The sequence below is a fragment of the Bubalus kerabau genome, chromosome 14, assembly GCF_029407905.1.
Source record: "Bubalus kerabau isolate K-KA32 ecotype Philippines breed swamp buffalo chromosome 14, PCC_UOA_SB_1v2, whole genome shotgun sequence".
NCBI lineage: Eukaryota > Metazoa > Chordata > Mammalia > Artiodactyla > Bovidae > Bubalus > Bubalus kerabau.
In genome coordinates, this window is record NC_073637.1 from 34,336,993 (window position 1) to 34,353,417 (window position 16,425).

General features: G+C 41.1%; 1 protein-coding gene across 2 annotated transcripts in view; it reads left to right on the forward strand.

Annotated features, from left to right (window-relative positions):
• PREX2 (phosphatidylinositol-3,4,5-trisphosphate dependent Rac exchange factor 2) overlaps nt 1–16,425 on the forward strand; it is a 787,616-nt gene that overhangs the window by 717,469 nt on the left and 53,722 nt on the right. The gene's annotated exons all lie outside the window — the stretch shown is intronic.

The following is a 16,425-nucleotide window of genomic DNA, read 5'->3' on the forward strand; positions in this document are numbered from 1 at the left end:
ACAACAAACAGCCAGTAACTTATACCAAGAGGTGAATATGTTTAACATAGAAGATAAAATAAAACAGGTACTGCTTGATATTAGAAAAAGTATCTACTTTCAAATACTTTCAAGTAGCATTGCATTTTATTGTTTTTCCTCTAAAAATCATTTTACTGATACCATTATCAATGGCAGGGAAAAATTAACCGCAATAAGTGAAAGGGAAATGTGTTCTAATTCAGAAGCTTTAATCTTCAATTAATTATTAGCCTATGTATCTCCCTTTTATAAATTACTCTTGTAATAGGTCATCTTTTAAAATTATTGACAGATTATGACTTTTATTTTTAAAAGAAAAAAGACTTTGTTCTGCCTTAGGCCTTAGTAAATCAAAAATACTGTTGTTTTTCTTTTTTTTTTGTTTTTTTCCATAATGTGGCCAAATCATGAAGATAAATTAATTCCTAAAATTTCTGGTGCAGGAAGGGGTTGGTTCTTGTGGTTACCACCAGTGGGTTGGCTTTGTTTCACTGTGACTGCATCCTCACGCTAACCCTGCCTCACACAAACCTGTCCCTTTTCCATGTTCTTTACTCTCTACCATCATTTTATCGTCTTTAGCCTCAAAGCCCCCAGTATTTTTTCATTTCTCATTTTCTTTTCCTCCTAAAATCTAGTTGAAGATCCTGATGATTCTCTTAGACTGCTCTAATTTTATTACCTTGTCTAGATCGTTATTTCTCAATGACATCTAATACACTTTCACAGGGAAAAAAATAGTTATTCCTGAGTTCTTAAATACTGTGTATGTGTGCTTAGTCGTGTCTGATGTTTTGCGACTGCATGTACCGTAGCCTGCCTGGCTCCTCTGCTCCTGGCAGAAATACTGGATATAAGAATAGGAGATTGCCATGCCCTTTTCCAGGGAATCTTTCCCAACCCAGGGATTGAACCTGCATCTCCTGAATTGCTGGTGATTCTTTACCATCTCAGCCATCAGGGAAGCTCCAATACTGTGTCTAGATTCCTGGGTCAGAAAGATCTGCTGGACAAAGGGATAGGCTACCCACTCCAGTATTCTTGGGCTTCCCTTGTGGCTCAGCTGGTAAAGAATCCGCCTGCAATGCGGGAGACCTGGGTTTGATCCCTGGGTTGGGAAGATCCCCTGGAGAAGGGAAAGGCTACCCACCACAGAATTACTGGCCTAGAGAATTCCCTGGACTGTATAGTCCACGGGGTTGCAAGAGTCAGACATGACTGAGCGACTTTCACCCTCACTGACTAAGCAATACTGACTTAAGAAGCTAAGTCACATCTTGTGAAGACCTCTCATTTGAGTACCATTAGCACAAAAGATAATTTTTGCTTTCATATCTGATAAAATATAGGTTATCTTTCAAATAAGAATACAAAATTAAAGCATTTCTATGGAAGCTGTGGGCCCTGACAATACACCCCCCAAGTCCAGTTTGAGCAAACTGGAACTTCCTGACCCAGGAATTGAACCCACATCTCTTATGTCTCCTGTGTTGGCAGGTGGATTCTTTACTACTAGCACCACCTCAGAAGCCCCTTAGGAGGATTCTAATATGTTGGTAGAATTGAAAACCAATTCTATAGATCGGGAAGTTGTCAAAGTATGACCACCAGACCAGCATCCCACTAGACCATTGCTTTAGCATCCTCACTCATTTCTGATCTCCAAGGAGCAGTGTTGTTCTAATCTGCTCAGAATTTTGCTCCCAGATAATAATTTTAACCCACATGTCTGACCATGTCACTCTTCTACTCGAAGCATTTGTTGATTTCTTATTGCTCTCCCCCCACCAAAAACAGTCACAAACTCCCTTCCCAGGCAGCCAACATCTTTCATGACTTGGCCCAAGACTTCCTTCCTTTCTCTGCCTGTGCCAGCCAGGCTGCTTTCCTCATTTCTAACCAGACCCTTTACTTCCCTTCTCCCCTGAGTTTTCACACATCACTTAGCTTCTGCTTCCTGTCTCCCCTGTCTATAAAGCTACTACTCATGTGATTCAATGTCCAGCTCTAGGATAGTCTCCTTTGTAAGACATTTTTCATTTATTTTTGGGCTAGGATGAAGCCCTGGGCATTCAGTTTTTCAGAAGTCCCTTACGTGCTAAGTCGCTTCAGTCATGTCCTATTCTTTGCAATCCTATGGAATATAGTCCACCAGGCTCCTCTGTCCATGGGGTTCTCCTGGCGAGAATACTGGAGTGGGTTTCCATGCCCTCCTCCAGGGGATCTTCATGACCCATGGATCTAACCCATGTCTCTTATGTTCCCTGCATTGGCAGGTGGCTTCTTTACCACTAGCACCACCTCAGAAGCCCTTAAAAGTCCCTTAGACTCTGATGTGTTACTAGAAAAGTAAAAGTGAGTCGCTCAGTTGTGTCCAACTCTTTGTGACCCCATGGACTGTAGCCTATCAGGCTTCTCCGTCCATGGGATTTTCCAGGCAAGACTACTGGAGTGGGTTGCCATTTCCTTCTCTAGGGGATCTTTCTGACCCAGGGATCAAACCAAGGTCTCCCGCATTGTGTAGGCAGACGCTTTTACCATCTGAGCCACCAGGGAAGTCCAATGTGTTACTAGAATTGAAAACCAATTCCATAGATCGGGAAGTTGTCAAAGTATGACCTCCAGACCAGCAGCATCCGTATCATCTGCAAGCTTGTTAAAAGCATCTCTTGGGTGGACCCCACACTCTGTGTTGGAACAAGCCTTCCAGGTGATTCTCATCAAATCACACTCAAATTTCAGAGCCACTGCCGAGGCTAAATGAGTGACAGCTCATCCTTTCCCTCTTCCATTTTACTTTATGGCTGTTACAGAATTCAGTTATTATCCCTGATGATACAGTTATGTGTATAGGTTCTTTATCTTCTTTATTCTATTATAAGCTCTTTGAGATGCAGGGTAAGTTTATCTTTCTGTTTCCCATTGCATTTATCAAAGTATCTTGTATAGAAAGCTCTCGTAAATATATGTTTCAGTTCAGTTCAGTTGCTCAGTCATGTCCGACTCAGTCGTGTCCGACTCATGTCCATTATTTAGCTGTAACTGGCAGAGAAAAGTGGGGATGGGGCATAGCCTTTATACACCTATGGGTCTTTTTAAAAAAATACAAATATACACTCATGTATAGAGGACATGAATTTGAGCAAACTCTGGGAGATAGTGAAGGATAGGGAAGCCTGGTGTGCTGCAGTCCATGGGGTCACAAAGAGTCCGACATGACTGAGCGACTGAACAATAACAAGAATAGATACAGGACAAGATGTTCAAGATTCTTTGTTAAGAAAAACAGCATATGTATTAATTGCATGCTGTCCTCTTAACATAAGAAAATGTTTTAATGTATCTCTTCCCGAAGAGAGCATTAAAAGTACAGTTCAGTTCAGTTCAGTCACTCAGTCGTGTCTGACTCTTTGCGACCCCATGAATCACAGCACGCCAGGCCTCCCTGTCCATCACAAACTCCCGGAGTTCACTCAGACTCAAGTCCATCGAGTCAGTGATGCCATCCAGCCATCTCATCCTCTGTCGTCCCCTTCTCCTCTTGCCCCCAATCCCTCCCAGCATCAGAGGCTTTTCCAATGAGTCAGCTCTTCGCATGAGGTGGCCAAAGTACTAGAATTTCAGGTTCAGCATCATTCCCTCCAAAGAAATCCCAAGGCTGATCTCCTTCAGAATGGACTGGTTGGATCTCCTTGCAGTCCAAGGGACTCTCAAGAGTCTTCTCCAACACCACAGTTCAAAAGCATCAATTCTTCGACGCTCAGCCTTCTTCACAGTCCAACTCTCACATCCATACGTGACCACAGGAAAAACCATAGCCTTGACTACAGACTTGGTACAAATCACATGCCCTTGTCACCAGTTGCTGCTGCTGCTGCTAAGTCGCTTCAGTCGTGCCCGATTCTGTGTCACCCCATAGACGGCAGTCCACCAGGCTCCCCTGTCCCTGGGATTCTCCAGGCAAGAACACTGGAGTGGGTTTCCATTTGTCACCAGTTACCTGCTATATATCCTTCTTGCTGAATATTAAATTTCCTTTGCACAGGAAGACAATTACTTTCCTCTTTACTCCTAATAATGCCATTTTTCCCTGCTGATTTCTTGAGTAAGGGTGTTAATTTCTTCCTTAATTTTTCCTGTTACTTGTAACCTCAAATACTCAGATGTTGCTCTTGAACAATCTGTTCTTGGTTTTCAGACCCAGGGGCTGACCTTGACCATTTCTTTAAAGGCTGTTATTGTCCACGTTAAAAAAACCTTCAGGGGTCACTAGTTCCTCATAGCTCTAGAGCCTTTTTAACACTTTCACTGAAAACTGTTTCATTCCAAATGTTAATTTACTAATTAGATATCAGAAAAGGCTTTATCACAAACAAGCATAAGTAGGTAAATTGGTAAACTATTATCTTATTGGAAAGCTTTAGATTATCTTCTTGGAAAGCTTTATTGGAAAGCTTTAGATTCTAAAATTCTTTAGATTACAGGTTTCAGAAACCAAACTTAAACAGGCATAAACAAAATAATATGGCTTATATAACCAGTATATCCAGTGACTATGGGTGTTTCAGGTACAGCTGGATCCAGGTATATGGGCTTCAAGATACTCTTTCTTTCTCTCTCTTTTTGGTATTCTTGTCCTCTCTGTGGGCTTCATTTTCAGGCAAAGTTGTTTCACTTTGGGGTAGAAGTGGTCACCACAGACCAGTATTGCATTTAGAGAAGAGAAGGTATCCCCACTGTACTCTCCTGCCAACTAAGATTCCCAGCAAAGTACCTGGTGTCATTGACAAGACCTGAGTCATGTGCCTGTTCCTGGGTGGGCTGAGCAGCACAGAAGACCAGTGGGCTGTCACAGAAAGCACAGGGCAAGCATGCCGGACAAGCACAAACGAAGGATTTCACAGCAGTTATAGAGATTTCTCCAGAACAACAAAGAGCAGGTGGGAATTTGCTACTTAAAAGAAAAGATATTGTAGCCATAATACCTACCAATTTTTAAGAACACATTAGAAGTCAGTCACAATGCTAGGTGAGTTATGTAGATTATTTAATAAGCCAGTGAGTTCCATATTATCATCTCTATTTTAAAGGGAAGTTGCACAAGTTAACCCAGATAATAAGTGGTGAAAACAAGACTTAAAGACTTTTTTCTCTTTAAAGTCTATAGTTTTTTTTTGTTTTTTTGTTTTTTTGTTTTTTTGTTTTTTTACTATATTAGGCCATCTCAGTGAGAGGAGTAAATGGTTTACACAACAAATAAATTTTCTGTTACGAAGTTTTGGTATCAGATATTATCAAGTGCCTCCAATTGCTTTGATTCTGTATCATTTATCCATTAAATGTTCATGAGGTTTCCATTCTTGTGAGAATGGCCAAGATGGAAAATGAACAAATAAGCTAATCCATAAACAATGTATTGCGGATAGTGAAAAGTGTAATGAAGAAAATCTGAAACTAGTTGCTATTCTAAAAGAGCAGATTAGTTAGGAAGAACTTAAATATTAGGTGTTATCTGAAAGAAGGGCTTCCCAGGTGGCGCACTGGTAAAGAATCCACCTGTCAGTGCCAAAGACTCAGATTCAGTCCCTGGGTTGGGAATATTCTCTGGGGAAGGAAATGACAACCCACTCCAGTATTCTTGCCTGGGAAATCCATGGTCAGAAGGACCTGGCAGGCTGCAGTCCATGGAGTCACAGAGTTGGACGTGACTAAGCACACAAAAGATTTGAAAGGAACCTGAATCACAAAGAGATGGTCTTGCCAGAATATGGGGGAAGATCGTTCCCAAAGCGGCAAATTGATGCAAACGGGTCATGGCAATAGCTTATCTTGTCTGAGGAAGATAAAGGTGGCCAGGGCAACGCTGACAAGTTGAGAAGGATCGTTTGTGTTGAGAGAGCTGTGCAGAGGCCTGGTTATGTAAGGGCTGTAGGCTATTATAGGAGTTTGGATGTTATTGTAAGGAAGGAGACCATTGCAAATGTTTTATTGAATTCCTGCTGTCCAGTTATAGCTCATGCATCTCTTGCAAATAGAATTCAAATGGTTGAAGTTTGCTGGAAGCAGTAGTGAAGCATGCGGTGGCCAGCTGGCTGTTCTGATTGTTTCTCCTCCAGTCTCCAGGGGAATACAGATGAGGCCATGTACCTCAGGAGTCTGCCTCATGCATCAGAGCCCTGGCACTGGGTGCCTGCACACACCCTGGGTTAGTTGTTTCTCCGGGTGAACAGGATTGAGCCAGCGGAAATTTCTAACAGCTGCTTCTAAAATATACCCTCTGGTGCCAAGTCAGATGATGTTCTTGATTGATTTCCTTCCGATTCTTAAGAAGTACAGCATGTGAAGTGTCTAACTCAGAAATTCTAACCACGAAATTCTGGAGAGAGGGGCATTCTCATTCCTTACCTTCACTGTTTTATTCTCTTTTCTAACTCAGACTCCCCTTTGTATTTACTCTGGCCATAAGCCATCTTTCCCATTAGCCTCATTTTTCCCCACCTTACATAAATGTAATTTATCATTGCCAAACCCTTTCATTTTAATGTATCCTGTTTATTGGCAGAAAGCAGCACTGCATGGTGACTAATGAGATAAATGTGAGTGTGAACAGTATTCTTCTATAAAGTGCTCCTTTCAGGTTGAGGGATCTAGATTAGCTTTTTTCAAATACCATTTTCAGTATAAAGTCAGCGTTAAAGCAAAAGAGAAAAATCAAAAGGAAACAAGTTGTATATTAGTTTCTAAGGTCATTTATTAGTGTGGTGAAGTAACAACTTTGTACTGAATATTTTAGGGCTTATAATTTGGGGTATCTCAATGTAAATTCATCATCTTTATAGAAAGCAGACAAGGAAATTATTGAAAGCATATATTCTCTTAAAGTATGTCCTTTTTTGGATATAGAATGACACTGTCTTTAAAGAGAATTTTTTAAAAAACAGAAATATATTTTATATAACAAGTATAAGGATGATAGATATTTTGTTTAGGTTAGCAAGAAATGCTACACAAATATTAATCTCAGAGTCATATATTTTGAACAGTTTTTTCAACTGAGAAATGCCTGGCTAGAAGGATGCATATGTTTGGCTGTTCCCATGATAGCATCTCTATAAAATGGATCATTTCTCTCTACCTTGAAGGGAAAAAAAATGAGTATGTTCTCCTGGCATGAGACAGATATGAAGAATGGCATAGCCTTACTACCATTTCACATCTTTACAGCTATCAAACAGCATGAGAAAATAAAGAATAGCAGGACTTCAGGCTTTGACCCCATCTGCAGTCATCGGCTCATTACCAATCCAGACTTGGGCCCCCTTGCCTAATGCACAGTAAAGCCAGTCCACTGACACCAGGTTGTAGTGAAGGAGTTCAGCATTTGTTGCAGAGCATCAAACAAGGAGTCCAGGCAGGTAATGCTCAAAAGGCCCAGACTCTCCGATGGCTTTCAGGGACAAAAAAGGTAGAATGAGGGAGGTGGGTTGCAGGATGTGTGATCAGCTTGTGTACAGTCTTCTGATTGGTTGGTGGTGAGATCGAAAGCCGATGTCATCAACCTTCTGGTTCCAGCCTGTCTGGAGTTATGTGTTTGTGGCCAGTCTGCAGTTTACTTCTTCCAGCTGGTAAGCATGTCAGTATCTACAAAACAGCTCAGGGATATGGCTTGAGGTATGATCTATGACATGAATTTGAGCAAACTCCAGGAGATAGTGGAGGACAGAGGAACCTGGCATGCTGCAGTCCATGGGGTCACAAAGAGTCAGGCACAGCTTAGTAACTGAATAACAACAAATTATCTATAGTCCTCAAGAAGGAACTAAAGACCCTTGACTTTATTTAATGGCTAAAGTAATATTTTGCCTTTCCTGACTGCCTTTTTTCTGCATTTTCTCACTTCTCTGATTAAATTTATTCTTTGGAACTCAGGGGAGGCCTTGGGGGCCTTTTTTACAAGCAAGAGACAGGTGGAGGGTGTGGGGGTAGGTATTTGTCCCAGGACGATGATGTAAGGTCCTGCTCAGTTACAGGCACTTGTCTTCTGTCCCCATCTTTTTCTTCCCACAGAGTCTTTGACTCATAACACACTATTTCCCATTCCTTGTTTAGACAGTAAATAGTATACCCCAGTTTGAAATGGAAAATTTTGGTTCTGTTGATGAGAAGCTGTGCAAGCTATCTTAAATCAACAAGAGTATGAACTTCATAAAATCTGAGAGCAAGCAAGAGAGAGAATATCAATTAAAATACAGATAATGCCTTTGTCCTTCAATTGCTTCACTTTATAAAGCTGCAGATTTTAGAGTTATTCTGTTTTAATTAACTGGAAACATTCCAGATGCATAGTGAACTCTTCTATAGCAGTTTTATATTTGCTTTCCATCCAATCTTCAGCTGAAATTCATTTTTTATACCTTGAGATACATCCACATTTCTGTTTTGCTAAGACTAGCTGTAGACTAAATGTGTATATCCAGTTTATTTCTATTTGCAATAGGTTATGGAGATTTCAGAGCTGTATATTTTGTTTTATATGAGAAGTGATTCTTCAGTAGCAGGAGAAAACAACTAAATCTACAAAGAATTTGAATTTGTTCATAATGCTTAAAAGTGTACTAAGTTTCTTTCCTATATCTGACATAGGTAAAGGATCTATGTTTACAAAATTAAAGTTATACTCTAGGTGTCATATTCTTTCAGTGTATAAAACTAAAGGAACTGCAGGATACTTGTGTTTGACACACGCTTCACCCCCACCAAGTATCAGGGACAGGAATGAATTCAGTAAGTGACTTTTTCTCTGGAAGAGAAGCTGGGTTTACAGTGTTTAAGGGGGAGGGGATGGGAGGTAAAGTTGTGGGGAAGGGAGTATTTTCCAACATAGAGAACTGTGGTTGTTGTTCAGTGGCTCAGTCGTGTCTGACTCTTTGTGACGCCGTGGACTGCAGCACCCCTGGCTTCCCTGTCCTTCACCATCTCCAGGAATTTGCTCAGACCCATGGCCATTGAGTCAGTGAGGCCATCCAACCATCTCATCCTCTGTTGGCCACTTTTCCTCTTGCCTTCAATCTTTCCCAGCATCAGGGTCTTTTCTAATGAGTCAGCTCCTTACATCAGGTGGCCAAGGTATTGGAGCTTCAGCTTCAGCAACTGTCCTTCTAATGAATATTCAGGATTGATTTCCTTAAGGATTAACAGAGAAAAAAGAATAAGTAAAAGTCCTGAAGGGTTGAGGAGAAACGATAAAGCGTCTGGAGGCTGGAATTCAGGAGGAAGAAAGGCATGAAACAAATGGATGAACAGAATCCATATGCCCTCCTTTACCTCCTATACCATCAACTGTTCCTCACTTCTTTCAACCCAGCTGTCACTCAGGACACACTCCAGCCCTATTTCCATGTGCTGAAAGCGTGGACAGTAAATCCCCTACATAGGAGCCTTCAGGTTGTGAACTTTCAAAGATGTGAACGCAGGTTTGCATGCCCAGTCACGTAAGTTGGCCCGCGTGCCTGGCGTACGCTGTCACGTGAGTGCGTCCTCCGCGAGTGGTTTCGCTTCTGTGCGCTTACTGTGCAGTGAGCGCTACTGTATCACCTACAGAGCTTGCTGCGGCCCAAGATGTCTGGACGCAAGTGTGAAAGCAGCACTATTGTAGCTGGTACTACCATACCTTTCAAGGTGTGTACTGAAGATTCAAAATGTTTTCTTTATTTTTTGCTTTTGTTTTTTATGTATTATTTGTGTGAAACATATTATAAACCTATTACAGTACAGTATGATATAGCCGATTATGTTTATTGGGTATCCAGGCTAACTTTGTTGAACACGTCAACAAACTGAACTTACAAACGAGCTCTTGGAATGGAGCATGTTCACATGTAGGGGAATTACTGTGCTTAGGACCCATCCCGTCTCAGATTTGACTATGTCTTCCTGCAGGAAGCTTTCAGGGATAGCCTCGGCTGGAATTGCTTGGTGTCTTCTTTGAAACTCTTGGAGAGTCTGTGTTTTCTTTTATTTTGTTTTAACTGCAGGTTATTTACGTGCTGATGTATACATGAGGGCAACCACGTTAATTCACCACTGTGCTTGGTACATAACAAGTACTGTAAAAGGGCTTTCCAGGTGGAGCTAGTGGTAAAGAACCTGCCTGCCAATGCAGGAGATAGAAGAGATACCATTCGATCCCAGAGTCTGGAAGATCCCCTGGAGGAGGGCATGGCAACCCACTCGAGTATTCTTGCCGGGAGAATCCCATGGACAGAGGAGCCTGGTGGGCTGCGGTCCATGGAGTCACAAAGAGTCAGACACACCTGAAGCAACTTAGCACGCATGCACAATACTGTAAAAATACTTGAACTGGAAATCCAGTGAATTGCAATGTATTGGTCTTTGGGTAGGGCATTATCATTTTATTGAGTTTATTCCAGGATCCAGTCTACTTCATTTTATATTCAGAAAATTCTGGGCCATTTGAAGGGTACAGATGCTGACTCTGTTGGAGACTTCTCTAAAGAAAATTTATCAGTGTAGCCAAGGTTCATAAATTTCACATGAGACAAGATCAGACAAAGTTGAAATTCTAGTGGCACTTTTGAGAGCAACATCCCTCTTCTTTATTTGAAAAATGCTATAATTCTATTAAACTTTGTCACTGTTACTTTCTGAAAACATGATAGAGCCGCCAATATATTTATGCATATAATCTCATTTAATTATTTGGCCTATATTTATTTCTATGTGAATTAAGACTAATTCATTTACCCTTGGGAAGTTGTAATTATGTCTAATATTTATTTTATTATTACATGAAAGGAATTTTAATTAAATTTTTAGGTGAGGGTAACAAAGGGGATTAGAATGATTTGACTATGAGTTTTCACATTTTTGTGATAAGTCCTTCTTTGTGATAGTTTATCCAGGATGAATAGATGTTATGGCTGACAAATAGCAGCAGATAAAATCATCTTCAAAAAGCAACATTTGAAGAAAATTATCTCTCTGCAAGCTAAGAAAAGCTATTGTTTTCACCAAAGCAAAGGGAAGATCAAAGTACCTCGTGTTCAGAATTTCCTTTGGAATAAAAAAGAGCTGCAAGTGTCCAAGAAAAAATAAACACACCCTGAAGAATCAGTTAGGGAAATATACTTTGTGAGGAAAAATTGTCCCTGCTTGTGGAAGCAAGATTGATTCTTATTTTTAACTCTGCTGACTTTTCTACCAGAGCACAAGGACAATCAGTCTTTAAAAAATATATTCAAAGCAGCCTAGTCAAACTCTCTCAGTGAATTTTTTTCCTATTGCTTATGTTCAGTTCCTTTTTGCTGACATTTCAGAGTTCTTTTCTTTGGTGGATGGACCATGGAAGGAGAATGAATCATTCTAAATGATTATTTCAAAAGAGTCATATCCCTTCTTTCAAAAGAAGGGATAAGAAAATCACCTTATCCCTTCACCAGTGAGAAAATTTAGCTTGGACCCAGAGCTTTTGATTGAAAGGACATAATTGTAACTCAGAAAAATTAATATGGATGTATTGAAAGTCATAATTTATGTGAAGAGTCAGGGTATTCTGTTTGTAAATTGGCTGTCTAGTTACATAGACCACCCAACTTCAACTGAGGACAACGTTCCATCTTATAGAGATTCAAGTGTGTGAAGTTCTCTCAGTCATTCAGGAAGAAAATCAAATACGTCTTTGCTTGGCTTCTGGTAACTGCAGTCAGAAGGACACTAATTTCAGTTGCTTTGGCCAATTTCTTCCCATCTTTCTTGCATGCTAAGTTGCTTCAGTTGTGTCCAACTCTTTGCGACCCCATGGATTGTAGCCCACCAAGCTCCTTTGTCTATGAGATTCTCCAGGCAAGAATACTAGAGTAGGTTGCCATGCCCTCCTCCAGGGGATCTTCCCAAACCAGAGATTGAACCCACATCTCTTACTATCCTGCATTGGCAGGTGGGTTCTTTACCACTAATGCCACCTGGGAATCCCTTGGAATATTTCAAAATCTGTCCTTCCTGAGAGGTCTTCTCACCTTCCTGAGGTTAGTCTTTTCCCTTATTTTCCCATTATAAGCTTCTGTTTTGACATTTTTACATCAAATTTTAAATTCTTTTTATGCATATCTGTTTCTGCTTTTCACCTTGTCTTTCTCTTTTTGGTTTACCCATTGCTGATAAGGTACTTATTAATGGACAATTAATGAATGCTTGTGTATCTATCAATGTCCAAAATTTGGGGCAACAAAACCATGATACAGAACATAACTGAGCAGCCTGGGGGTACTAGTGAGGACAAAGTAGGGATGAGAATGAGACTAGAGGTGGAAAGACTGATTAAGAATCTATTAAAATAGTTCAGACAAGTGGAAATAAGAACTCTACATATATGATAAAAATGGAGATGGATAGGAAGGTATAGATTTTAGAAATATTTGAGAAATAGAGGGAAAAAATCTTTTCCACCAGAAACATGATTTGTTGAGAGGGAGACAGAGACATGCTGGATTGGGTGCCTGCATTGTTCTCTGATACAGAGAGAAAGCATAGAGGTCGTGCATGCTGCTGCTCCTGCTGCTAAGTTGCTTCAGTCGTGTCCGACTCTGTGCGACCCCACAGACAGCAGCCCACCAGGCTCTCCCGTCCCTGGGATTCTCCAGGCAAGAATTCTGGAATGGGTTGCCATTTCCTCCTCCAATGCATGAAAGTGAAAAGTGAAAGTGAAGTCGTTCAGTCGTGTCCGACTTGTAGCGACCCCATGGACTGCAGCCTACCAGGCTCCTCCGCCCATGGGATTTTCCAGGCAAGAGTGCTGGAGTGGGGTGCCATTGCCTTCTCTGAGAGGTCATGCATAGTAAAAGCCAAAATAATGCATGAAATTTCCCAGGTGGTAGCACCTCACATCCAGAGAGGGCCAGTGAATCGTTCAAATGCAGGCACCTGGCAGTGTTGCAGCCAGGACTCAAGCTAGGTATTTCCAGCTCCACAGCACACACTTAATCACAGCACTCCACTGCTTCTCTGAAGTAGGGAATGATCCCAGTATTAATGTGTTTGGCTTGGGGACGTGCTTTAATGCAACTTTAATCACTAACAATGAAAGAGTTAAGGACAACACAAATATGGAAAATCTTCTTGAAAAATTGGGAATTTCAAAGGGCAAGGAAGCATTTGGATTTGTTTTGTTTTCTCTGAAAAGGGGTAGCTTCATAAGTGTAGAAGCAGAAAAGAAGCTATGACAAAGACCAGAGCAGAAGACAAAGGCAAAAGGAGCTGAAATAGTTGGAGTCTTATTGTTACTTGTATATGAAAGAAATGATCTCTGGATGATTTCTGACTGTGAATTAAACTCACTAACGTGTTTTTGTCTTCATAATGAATGCACCTCATACACATTGTCAAGAAAGGGGAATTCATCTGCATACATTTTAAATCATCAGTATTCATTATGTCATGATCTTTGCGTCAAATTTCAAAATAAAGTATTGAATTGTTAGATATAATAATATAATTTTATATTATATTAGATATATAATAATTGTCTAATATATACTATCATATTAGATATAATAATATAACATTAATTAGATATAATAATTTAATTTTAGATATAATTTAATTATATAATGATGATACTAGAATTAAATGCAAAATATTTAAAGGACAAAACTGAACTTCTTTCAAGTCTGTTATATTAAGATGTGTTCATTATGCAGAATTTAAAACCTATAGTTCTGTTCCATTCATAGCATTTATGTAATAAATTAAAAGTTTCTTAGAGGTGCTTCTGTTGATATAAATGTTGAACTTCATCTTGATACTTGAGAAATCAGTGAAATCTGATATACACCAAATATACTCAGAAAACACAATGAGAGCTCATAGATGAACAAATATCTTCCTAGTCTGAAGGAGAAGCATCTTTAATAGACCTAATATGATGCTCATTGTGTTTCTTATGAGCTAAATAAGAAAAGATAGTAATATGCTTAATAGACCAAGTGACATTTAGTTCATGGGAAAATTTTTTTTCAGAAAAAGATGGGAATACCAGACCACCTGACCTGCCTCTTGAGAAACCTGTATTCAGGTCAGGAAGCAAGAGTTAGAACTGGACATGGAACAACAGACTGGTTCCACATAGGAAAAGGAGTACGTCAAGGCTGTATATTGTCACCCTGCTTATTTAACTTACATGCAGAGTACATCATGAGAAACGCTAGGCTGGAGGAAGCACAAGCTGGACTCAAGATTGCCAGGAGAAATATCAATAACCTCAGATATACAGATGACACCACCCTTCTGGCAGAAAGTGAAGAAGAATTAAAGAGCTTCTTGATGAAAGGGAAAGAGGAGAGTGAAAATGTTGGCTTAAAGCTCAATATTCAGAAAACTAAGATCATGGCATCCAGTCCCATCACTTCATGGCAAATAAAAGGGGAAACAGTGAGAGATTTTATTTTTGGGGGGCTCCAAAATCACTGCAGATGGTGATTGCATCCATGAAATTAAAAGACACTTACTCCTTGGAAGGAAAGTTATGGTCAATCTATACAGCATATTAAAAAACAGAGACATTACTTTGCCAACAAAGGTCTGTCTAGTCAAGGCTATGGTTTTTCCAGTGGTCATGTATGGATGTGAGAGTTGGACAATAAAGAAAGCTGAGCACCGAAGAATTGATGCTTTTGAACTGTGGTGTTGGAGAAGACTCTTGAGAGTGCCTTGGACTGCAAGGAGATCCAACCAGTCCATCCTTAAGGAGATCAGTCCTGAGTGTTCATTGGAAGGACTGATGTTGAAGCAGAAACTCCAAAAATTTGGCCACCTGATGTGAAGAACTGACTCATTTGAAAAGACCCTGATGCTGGGAAAGATTGAGGGCAGGAGGAGAAGGGGATGAAAGAGGATGAGATGGTTGGATGGCATCACCAACTCAATGGACATGAGTTTGGGTAAACTCCAGGAGTTGGTGATGGACAGGGAGGCCTGGCGTGCTGCGGTCCCTGGGATCACAAAGTGTCGGACATGACTGAGCGACTGAACTGAACTTAGACTTTCTACAGTCTAAGTAGAAATAAGATATAATGAGAAAAACCAGAAGGTGAATGATCTGGAGTTGCCTGCTGTAGTAATATACTGGAGGAGGGAAAGTTGGTCAAACTTGGATTCCAGTCCCCACTCTTGCACTAATTGCCTGTATGACTTGGGGCAAGTTCTCAGTATCTCTGAGCCTTGATCTCCTTTTCATCCAGTGGAGCTAGCAATGCTTCATAAGCTGACATGAGTATGACATTGAGAGGAGATTTACATCATCCTCAGGATTTGCAGAGAAGGCAATGGCAACCCACTGCAGTACTCTTGCCTGGAAAATCCCTTGGATGGAGGAGCCTGGTAGGCTGCAGTCCATGGGGTTGCTAAGAGTTGGATATGACTGAGCGACTTCACTTTCACTTTTCACTTTCATGCATTGGAGAAGGAAATGGCAACTCACTCCAGTGTTCTTGCCTGGAGAATCCCAGGGACAGGAGAGCCTGGTGGGCTGCCATCTATGGGGTTGCACAGAGTCGGACATGACTGAAGCGACTTAGCAGCAGTAGCAGCAGCAGCAGGATTTGCCTAGTGTAAGGAGTAGCTAGGGCTTCCCTGATAGCTCAGTTGGTGAAGAATCCACCTGCAATACTGGAGACTCCAGTTTGATTCCTGGTTTGGGAAGATCCACTGGAGAAGGGATAGGCTACCCACTCCAGTATTCTTGGGCTTCCCTTGTGACTCAGCTGGTAAAGAATCTGCCTGCAACGTGGGAGACCTGGGTTCAATCCCTGGGTTGGGAAGATCCCCTGGAGAAGGGAATGGCTGCTGCTGCTGCTGCTAAGTCTCTTCAGTTGTGTCTGACTCTGTGCGACCCCAGAGACGGCAGCCCATCAGGCTCCCCCGTCCCTGGGATTCTCCAGGCAAGAACACTGGAGTGGGTTGCCGTTTCCTTCTCCAATGCATCAAAGTGAAAAGTGAAAGTGAAGTCGCTCAGTTGTGTCCGACTCTTAGCAACCCCATGGACTGCAGCCTACCAGGCTCCTCCATCCATGGGATTTTCCAGGCAAGAGTACTGCAGTGGGTTGCCATTGCCTTCTCTGAGGGAATGGCTACCCACTCCTATATTCTGACCTGGAGAATTCCATGGACTGCAAGTCCATGGGGTTGCAATGAGTCAGACACAACTGAGTGATTCTCACTTTCACTTCACTTTCAAGGAATAGCTCCTCACAAGGCATCATGTTTGCAGGTGAGTTTCATGGAAGATGGGTTTTGTGAGTTTCCTACAGAACAACTTACTTGAAGATTGCAGTTATAATCAAGGGCTTCCCAAGGGACTCGGTGTTGGAGCAGGTGACCTCACTGCCTTGT